Genomic DNA, 11,526 nt, shown 5'->3' on the forward strand with positions numbered 1-11,526 from the left:
TCGATGACTCCAATGATCTTCCGATCCTTAACCACTTCCGCAAAGGATCTCGACCATGTGCCGCGGTTGGTTACTTTGGCCTTCTTGCTCGCTGGTTGAGCTGACTCCATCGACCTCTCTCGCTTGTTGCTGGTAGTCATAGCGATGTCGAAATCTGCGATAACTGCCTTCGCCCAGGCTATGTCCTCTTGGATTTTCTGGTAATCCAATTTCGAAGTCTGATCCTCACGTATCGGATTGGTGGCCAGCCGTTTGAGGATCCTAGTAGCCTTCTTTCTTTCAAGAGGTCCTGCCTGGTTAGGTGGTACCCTCTTAAACTCCTTTGCCTCCCCTCAGGTTGGAGTGGCTGGTTAGCCGCACCTACGCTGGTGGGAGGCTTGAGCTTGTCGCTATGGCGAGTTGGGCTTAGCCGGCTGCGTTGTTCGCTGGCCTTGGCAGGGGTCGACGTCACGTGGACTGGGGTAGTCAGAGCCGTGATCTTGCTCTTACTTTCGTCGTTGGTTACGACTTCCGACTTTATAAGTGTCGGGCTCTCGTCTTGTGCAGTCTTTTTGTTTATTAATTGTTAAGTTCTCCATGTTAAATCCCACGAGTTGCGGAGAAAGGACAGGTCCACCCGGGCAGAGATCCGCCGTACCCGGGTAAGGCTGACTTAGAACAGGCGGTCGCCACTTGCCTGAGCTCACCGTTTGAGACTGAGTTATTTGATGACTCGGGCTCCCAGCCAGATTGACTCTCGGCACGGTACGAGTGACACCTTAGTCCAGCCCGGGGTGAGATGAGTTGTGTGGGTGGGAAAGAGGTAGGTTCAAAGAGTGTGGGAAGGGGGTGTGTGTGAGCTATTTGTCGGAGGCGGCAGCACAAGCGCGACGTCGGTACTGCTACGGCGCAGATACCCGCTGACTGTCCGGGGCTACTTATTTGCGCTTCGTGTTGGGGGCTTGGCGGTAGCCGGGCCGTGTCCAACTTCCACGCTTATTCGTAGCTACCCTGGAGAACCAGGGCGCTCGCTATCCGCAACCTGCGACCCGTTCGGTAGCCTTCAGCTCGGCGCCCTCAGAGCCATCTCACTAGCTCTTTGGCCGAACGAAACTATAAAAGAAAATCCTGAACGATTCGATACCTCAAATTATAAACTAGAAAACCAATTTAATATAGTTCAAGCTAATAATACGGAACCTGGAAAAATGAAGGATGAACATGCAGGTAGGGTTATGACTTCTTTTGCTGGACTTAAGGCTAAGGCATACTCTTGTTTAGTTGATAAGGAAGGAAACGAAAACGAATGTATAAAAAAATTAAAGGAGCTAAAAAATCAGTTATTAAAAAACTGAATCATGAAGATTATATAGAATGTATAAAATATAATAAAACATTTTATGGATCCCAGCGAGTTATTCGAAGTAGGTCGCACATCCTCTATACTGAAATTATGAACAAAATAAGTCTTAATTAAAAGGATGATAAGAGATCTATTTTACCAGATAACTGTAATACATTGGCTCATGGTCATTATAATATTGAACATATAAGAAGTAGTAGCCAAAATTAAACCCGTTATTAAATAAAAGTTTATATGTTTATATTATAAGAATAAAAATTTGTAGATAAATAGATACAAAATTAAACTTGTTATTGTTGCGTTTTATTACTTTAGCAGGTCATTTACAGATATCCATGAGTTGTGGCTGGAATCGAAACCGCTCCATTTTACAAGCACTTGATTATTTTTCCTTTTTAGTATTTTCTCTACTAGGAAAGCATTTTTATACCCGTTACTCGTAGAGTAAAAGGGTATACTAGATTCGTCGGAAAGTATGTAACAGGCAGAAGGAAGCGTTTCCGACCCCATAAAGTATATATATTCTTGATCAGGATCACTAGCCGAGTCGATCTAGCCATGTCCGTCTGTCCGTCTGTCCGTCTGTCCGTCTGTCCGTCTGTCCGTATGAACGCTGAGATCTCGGAAACTATGAGAGTTACAATACTGGGATTAGGCACGCAGATTCCTGAGATTCCTGCGCAGCGCAAGTTTGTTTCAGTAGAGTGCCACGCCCACTCTAACGCCCACAAACCGCCCAAAACTGTGGCTCCTACAGTTTTGATGCTAGAATAAAAATTTTAACTGAAATGTAATGTTCTCATCAATACCTATCGATTGACTTAAAAAAAAATTTGCCACGCCCACTTTAACGCCCACAAACCGCGAAAACCTGTGACGCCCACAATTTTTATGCTAGATAAAAAATTTTAACTGAAATGTATTCGTCTCATCATTACCTATCGATTGACTCAAAAAAAAGTTTGCCACGCCCACTTTAACGCCCACAAACCGCAAAAACCTGTGACGCCCACAATTTTCATGCTAGATAAAAAATTGTAACTGAAATGTATTGGTCTCGTCGATACCTATCGATTGATCCAAAAAAAAATTTGCCACGCCCACTCTAACGCCCATAACGCTTAAATCTGTATACCGCCGGTAGGTGGCGCATTTTAATCTCGCTTTGCTGCTTGCATATCTCCATTTAGCTGAGTAACGGGTATCTGATAGTCGAGGTACTCGACTATAGCGTTCTTCCTTGTTGTCTTTCACTTTTTGAAGTTCCTCTTCATAAAATGACCCATTAATAGGGGTACCCATATAATCTTGTATTTCATATGTTACGGGGTATGTAGACTTGACTTTTAAAACTTTAAAAACTTCTGTGGTCCAATTAGGTTCGTATCCCTTCATAAATGCTCCCTTGTATTTACTTATTCTAACAAAATCACATACTAAAACTTTATGTTTTGGAAATATTTTTGGTATATTATATACCGATTTTAAAAAAAACTCTTCATTTTTCGTGCAGACATCTATAGGCTTCATTTTAATTGTTCGGTGATATGAATTATTGTATTGATTTACGAGATAATTGATGTTATGAATCCACTTATATTTACCCTGCATACTAAACATTTTCCACATACGATTTTTTAATGTTCTATTAAAGCGTTCACATATAGAAGCCTTGAGATGCGTATAAGTATGATCATGATTTATATCAAATTTATCCATTAATTTCCTAAAAGTGGAATTAAAAAATTCTTTCCCTTGATCTGACTGAATATTCTTCTGTGTACTTTTACTCTTTTTAAAAACAGATTTCATTGCCTCTGCTACATCCAGGGCAGACTTTGACTTAACTGCCTCGGCGTATGCAAGTTATATGACACATTATTTAGGGGCTCTTACCCAATTTATAAACAACTTTGAGCCGAGAGCTAATTTCCAAAGAACTCTGACAGACCCGAGATAAATCCGTGGTCAGCTATTTCTGCCAAGCAGGCCTCCAAATCATTCCCACCCAGATCAATTTCACGCAGTCCGAATCAAACGGATGCTGTAAACATCCAAACCGATATTGTAAACAATCGGAGACCCAAGCGAGCCCTGAGTCCGCTAACGTAAACAAAAAGATCCCCAAAGCGGTCCCTAAACTCCGCTAATGTAAACACCAATTTCCGGCCAAGATTGGACTTCGAATTTAATTGGCAAATTGCATCATCCTGTTTTCCGACTCTCTTGAGTCATTCTCTTTATCAATTTTTGGGGATAAAATCTCTTAAGCCGAGGTTTGATTATTGATCATTGAACTAGAGAGCAGGCAGTCCGTTTTTGAGATCCGAATCGAGCAGAACAAATATTCGAGAATAAATACAAGAGCAGTGAATTAAATAAGTTCGACCTATTGTAAAATTGTAATAGTGAATAAGTGATTGTTAAAAAAAAAAAAAAAATTTTTTTAATCAATTCACTAGTGAGAAACTTAATTGGCGCCCAACGTGGGGCCGTGTGATTAAAAAATTCTAAAGCAAAGCTTTTAAATAAACCCCAAAAAAGTTTAAAAGTGAAAAAGGAATTTTGCGCGGCCAACAACCCGATACAACCGACGAAAATATAAAGCCTGTGTTGAAAAAAATAAGGTGGAAATTAATAAATGCAATAATCCCCTTAAAAACTCTATACAACCGGCAAAAAAAATAAAAAGTTTGTGTTGATCAAAAAATAATAAGGTGGAAAATAATTAATGGAATAATCCCCTTAAAATCTCACATTACAAAATAGTGTTCGTAACATAAATTCACTGCTCGGACAAAATAAAAAATTTAAAAAGTGACAACAAAATTCATCGAAATAAATAACCATTGTGGAAAACAATTTAATTAAAAAAATATCTAAAAACAAAAATCTACAAACAAATCTTCGAAAAGACATTTAAAGACAAAAAGGCTGAAGGGCAATCCCTCGCCAAGAAATAAACACTGAAGAAAGAAGGAAGACATCAATTTAAAAACCCGAAGAAGGAAGGAAGACCCCAAGATACAAAAAAAGGAAGGACGACCCCAAGCAGGATCATCATCTAAGAAAAACAACAACCCCAAAAACAACGACAAGAAAAATAAGGAGGACGATTCGTGAGCGATATAATCCTTTTTTTTATTATTATTATTATTTAATAAGAAATTTGTAAAAAAAATATAATTATACAAAGTGGAAGAATTAATTTCTGATTTCGAAAATATTCTCAAAATGTCAGAACCTTCAACAAGCCAGAACGGAGCAAATAAAAGACTCCACATAAGTTCGCCTCAAGAACATCATCAGGCGATAACAAACAATACCATGTTAAATGTAGGAGATTTAATTAAACAAATTGTAAATTTTGAATTGAATCCATTAAAGGAAGAGATCGTTAACTTAAGATCGCAGCTTTCTCATAAAGTTAAAACGGTTGAAGATTATCAGATAGAGATTATAGATCCAAATATAAAGTGCGACACATCTTATGAGATCATCAAATCTGTTAGGGAATATAAAGGAGAAGAAGATAAATATGTAAGCTGGAGAGAATCGGCTGAAATAGCCATGGGGCAATATGCCAGAGGGAGTGAAAGATTTTATTCCGCCCTATCGATATTAAGAAACAAAATAACGGGAATGGCAAACGATGCCTTAACCCATAACGGTACGGTATTAAATTTCGATGCCATAATGGCCAGACTTGACTTTGTCTTTAGCGACAAACGTCCTATTCATATTATTGAACAGGAACTAAGTGTTTTGAGTCAGGGAAAATTATCAATTATGGATTATTATGGTACAGTTAATAGAAAGTTAACTCTACTTATTAATAAAACAATTATGACCTACGGGAGAAACAAACCGATAACAGCAGAAATGAATGAAAAACATAGGAAGACTGCTCTTAGAGTTTTCATTACCGGCCTAAACGGCCAAATTTCAGACACAATTTTCTCAATGAATCCACCTGACCTACCGAATGCAATGGTCATAGTTCAGGAATTGGAAAGCAACAACATGAGAAAAAAGACAACATGAGAAAAAATAGTGAGCCAAACTCTGGTGGAAATGGACAAACACATTTCAACCAAAAGCAAAGACAACAAAACAACAATTACAATAACCAGCGAAATAGTAATAATTTAAGGTTTAATCATGACAACAACCAGAACAAAAATAATTATGGTTATTATAATCAGAACAAAAATAATTCCTGGAACCAGGGTAGATTTAATAATAACCAACAAAATCAGTGGAACACCTATAGGCAGCCACAAAATAAGCCAGAACCAATGGAGGTAGACGAGTCTATCCAGGTTCAGAATAGGGCTAACAACGGCTATAATCAAAACTATAATAAATATCAAAATAATAATTATAGCCAAAACAAGTGGGATCAAACAAAAAAGTTTGAGACCCAGAATACTCAGCAAGGACAAGCCCAAAATAAAAGGGTACCAACTGGAACTGTTAACCAACCGGCTAACAAGACAATGAGACTAAACAACATTGAGGAGAACCATTTTTTAGACAAAAGTCAGGAGTAGGCTTACCCTACTTATTTAGAAATGACCCGAAAATAAATAAAAAATTAAAAATATTAATAGACACTGGGGCAACCTCGTGTTATATTAGAACTGGAGTTTACAAAAATAAGAATGAGCTTCCAATATACAAAAGAGTATCCACAGTGAATGGATATTCAATAATTAAATATTATCATATAATAACTATTTTGGATACACGGTATACTTTTTATGAAATAGAAGGGCTAGACTCAGATCTACTGATCGGCTATAACCTATTGAAAAAAATAGGAGCGGTGATTGATACAGCTAAGGGAGTTATTAAATATAACGGAATAGAAGAGAAATTAAATTATGACAACGGAAACAATTTAAACCAACATTCTTTAACAGAAGAAAACACCATTCTTCCATTAAAAGAATTTATATTAAAAAAATACTTTGATGAAAAGGCTCAAATCAGATCCGAATCTGAAATGGGTAATCAAAGCGAATTTAGTTTGGGATATACAAATCCTGAACACGCCGTCGTTGAAATATCCGACAAAAATAAAAGTTTGGAATTTAAAAATTCCGAACACGCCGTCGTTGAAATATCCGACAAAAATAAAAGTTTGGAATTGAAAAATTCTGAACACGCCGTCGTTGAACTATCCGACAATCAAAAAATAAACAACATAAAAATATCATCTGCAGATCAAAGAAAAGATCTGGAGAATGAAATATTAAATATTATAAATGAAGAGCATTCAAAAATAAATATGCAGATTCCTTTTAGGACAGATATACGCGGTGAAATAAACACCGTAAATGATAGGGCCATTTACAGCAAACAATACCCTTATGCTCTATCAGCTTCAGATTTTGTAAATTCTGAAATAAGTCGAATGCTAAAAGAAGAAATTATAAGGCCAAGTAGAAGTCCTTATAATTCCCCTGTACTAGTGGTACCAAAAAAGGGTTTCAATGAAGATGGAACTCCAAAACTAAGACTCGTAATTGACTATAAAAAACTAAATGAAAATACTATACCTGATAGGTATCCAATGCAGGACCCTTCAGTGATTTTATCAAATCTCGGAAAAGCCAAATACTTTTCAACATTTGACTTGGAATCTGGATTTCATCAGATTCTCATGAACGAACCTGACATACAAAAAACCTCATTTTCAATAAATAATGGGAAATACGAATTCCTAAGAATGCCTTTCGGTTTGACAAACGCTCCTAGAATATTCCAACGAGCGATGGACGATATTTTGAGAGAACAAGTGGGTAAAACATGTCATGTTTATATGGATGACATATTCATATTTTCAAAAACAATTGAGCAACATTACAAAGACTTAATTGTCATTATTAAAATTTTGCTGAACGCAAACATGAAAATTTCGATTGAAAAATCAAAGTTCTTTAAATTAGAAACAAACTTTCTCGGTTACGTTGTTTCTCACAATGTGATCAAAACCGATCCCGAAAAAATTTCAACAATTGTAAATATCCGATCCCTAAAAATATTCGAGAGCTTAGAAGCTTCCTAGGCCTTACAGGATATTACAGGAAATTTGTGCAAAATTACGCAAAGATAGCTAAACCATTAACAAAATATTTAGAAGGCCAAAACGGCAAAGTATCTAAAAAAGCATCACGTAAAACTTTAATACAGTTTGATGATTCAGCTGTAAGAGCTTTTAACGAGCTCAAAGAAAATTTAATTGCACAAGTAGAACTAGTACAACCGGACTATAATAAAAAATTTACCCTAACAACTGACGCGTCTGACTTAGCAATTGGTGCGGTTCTTTCTCAGGAAGGAAAACCAATCACATTTATTTCAAAAACTCTAACCAAAACTGAACAATTATACGCGACAAATAAAAAGGAACTTTTAGCCATAGTATGGGCTTTTAAAAACCTTCGTAATTACTTATATGGGGTTAACAACATCGAGATCTATACCGATCACCAACCTCTTTCATTTTCCATTTCTCAAAAAAACCCAAATATCGAAATGAAAAGATGGTATTCTTTTATTGAAAGCTATTCACCCAAAATAATTTATAAGCCAGGAGCAACAAATGTTGTTGCGGACGCTTTATCAAGGATACAAATTAATAACTTAACGGAAAGTAATGAATCGGTCTCAGATCAAAATACTCAGCATTCAGCAGAGAGTAGTTTTGAGAATGTTATACAAGAAACCCGAAAACCCTTAAACCAATTTAAGCAACAATTGCTAATAGCAACGGGGAGGTATACAATACATGAGTCGATTAATGTATTCGGAAATACTAGACATATAATAGAGTATGATACTCCAGAAAATTTAATATCAATATTAAGAGAATATATTCCACCCAATATAACAATAGGAGTTCACTGTACTCTAGAAGATTTTTATAGAATTCAAAAACCACTTAAAGACAATTTTATAAATACATTTTTATACACTAAGACATTTGTCCAGGATGTCGAAGACGCTGAAGACAGATCCGTGATTATCACAGAAACTCATTGTAGAGCTCATAGAGGGCTTGATGAAAATTATAAGCAAATAACTAGACTCTATTATTGGCCTAATTTATACAAAAAGCTTAAGGAATTTATAAAGAATTGCACAATCTGCAATCAAAACAAATACAACAGACACCCAGTACAGATTCCTATCGGTCAAGCGCCTATTCCAGAAAGAGAAGGTGAAAATTTGCATCTTGACATATATTACGCCCAAAATCTTATATTCATTACTTGTATAGATTCCTATTCGAAATATTTGGTCGTAAAAGAAATCCCTAACAAACTAAATATAGAAAATAAAGTTTCAGAAATTTTACAACAATTTCCATTAGCCAAATCGTTGATGATAGATAACGAACCAAGTTTCTCTTCATCCCAATTCAAATCCTTTGCTCAAAGAAATGGGATATCTCTATTCTTTGCAGATCCTCGACATAGTACGTCCAACGGACAAATAGAAAGGGCACACTCTACTTTAACAGAAATTGCTCGCTGCATTAAAGATGAGCTTAATTTAGTTGACTATTCCGAAATTATTATTAAAGCAGCACAAAAATATAATTTAACAATTCACTCAATAACCAACCAACGACCTTTTGACATACTATTTAATAAAATCAAACACGAAGATACGCCTAAATTATTGCAACAAGCTCAAGAGAAAATGTTGCATTCCCACAATAAAGATAGACAAAATAAGAATTATCACGTAGGAGAGGTAATTTACGAAAAGAAACATGGGGAAAGAAACAAGCTAAATTCTAGATACAAAAAACAAGTAGTTAAGGAAAATCACCCTAATAAAGTTATTATAAATAACAGAAACCGTACGATTCATAAAGATAATATAAAATAATTTGTTTCAAATTACAGATAATGATTTCAATAATGTACTTATTACTGCTGGTAGCTACAACCAAATCCGAAATTATGGATTACACGAACCATGATTTCCTTCTTTACAAGGATACCAAAGATGTTCTTATTTATGAATCATACGCAGATTTATTTCATATAACTAATATAAGTCTTTATAGAGATATAATTAATCTTGAAACAGAATTTCTGAAGAGTCACGACAGCAACAATTTTCTTTGGGAAATATCCCACGATTTAAAAATTATCCAAATACTTATCTCCCAAATTATACCCAGTAGATCGAAAAGAGGCATTAATGAAATAGGCACTATTTGGAAATGGATAGCGGGAACACCAGATCATGATGATTTCATAACTGTTCAAAATAAAATCGATGATTTAATACAAAATAATAACGATCAATACGTTATTAATTCTAAAATATTTAAAGAGATAAAATCTTTATCTGAAGAATTCAAAACAGCCTTTAAAGATCAAGAAATTCCGCTTAGAAAATATCGTCTGCGTTTGCTTACTTACGATCTTATGAATTTAATGGACACAATTACACTCGCCAAAATCGATGTATTTAATACTAAAACTCTAAACAACGACGATATACAAGAAATTTATAAACACGAAAATAGACCTGTAGTTATAACAGACCTTTTAGATATATCTGAATTTAAAATCGCTTTGCATCAAGATCTTATTATAATTTACATAAAATACCCTATTATTACCGATCGCTGTGACGTTTACAATTCAAGATCCATTTCACATGATGATGGAAAATTATTAATTGATAATCACGTCGCAAAATGTAGAAATAAGTACTATGTAATGTCTAATTTTAAGACAGAAATATTTAACAATTATTGCACACTTAACCCAGAAGGTTCTTGTTTCACCAGATTACTAAATGGAGAAAAATCTTTTTGTAACAAAATCAGAGAAAAAAATAAAAAAGTAGATGTAATCCAAGATGGAGCCATTTTTGTAAATGGAGAAAATACGGTTAATGACACTCATTTAAATGGGTCATATTTAATTACTTTTAATGGCACCTCTATAATTAATAATATTTCCTACACCAATGTAGACAATAAGATATTGGAATACATCACAGCTCGAAAATATACAGATTTTTTAATATCCGAATATATTATATCTAATGATTCGGAACTCTCATTTGATAATATTAACGTACTAAATCCATTTATTCAAATTAAACAAACTCAAATACCAATTACGTTAATATTAATCATATTAGCATTAATATATTTAATTATTATGATTATAATCAAATTCAGAAAATTCTTAATATTCAAACCATGGCAAATTCGTATAGAAATCGAACCAGAAAGCAATATTTCCGATATTGAGATAAATAATACACCCGACAATGAAAATACCCTAGAAGAAAATATCATTGTCGAATTAACCAATCAATTACATTCAATATACCCAACAGTTCCAATGAATCGGGACGATTCAATTTAGAATGGGGGGAGTTATATGACACATTATTTAGGGGCTCTTACCCAATTTATAAACAACTTTGAGCCGAGAGCTAATTTCCAAAGAACTCTGACAGACCCGAGATAAATCCGTGGTCAGCTATTTCTGCCAAGCAGGCCTCCAAATCATTCCCACCCAGATCAATTTCACGCAGTCCGAATCAAACGGATGCTGTAAACATCCAAACCGATATTGTAAACAATCGGAGACCCAAGCGAGCCCTGAGTCCGCTAACGTAAACAAAAAGATCCCCAAAGCGGTCCCTAAACTCCGCTAATGTAAACACCAATTTCCGGCCAAGATTGGACTTCGAATTTAATTGGCAAATTGCATCATCCTGTTTTCCGACTCTCTTGAGTCATTCTCTTTATCAATTTTTGGGGATAAAATCTCTTAAGCCGAGGTTTGATTATTGATCATTGAACTAGAGAGCAGGCAGTCCGTTTTTGAGATCCGAATCGAGCAGAACAAATATTCGAGAATAAATACAAGAGCAGTGAATTAAATAAGTTCGACCTATTGTAAAATTGTAATAGTGAATAAGTGATTGTTAAAAAATAAAAATAAATTTTTTTAATCAATTCACTAGTGAGAAACTTAATTTGCATACTTTGGAACGTATCAATAACGGTCAGTAAATATCAAAATCCCTTATTTTCTTTCCAAAACGGTATCATTTCAACTAAATCAATTTGTCATGTGTCATTTATCCCTATTTGAACGAACTTTCGCCGTATAAAGTTTTTTCGCGCTGCC

This window comes from Drosophila suzukii, chromosome Y, assembly GCF_043229965.1.
Source record: "Drosophila suzukii chromosome Y, CBGP_Dsuzu_IsoJpt1.0, whole genome shotgun sequence".
NCBI lineage: Eukaryota > Metazoa > Arthropoda > Insecta > Diptera > Drosophilidae > Drosophila > Drosophila suzukii.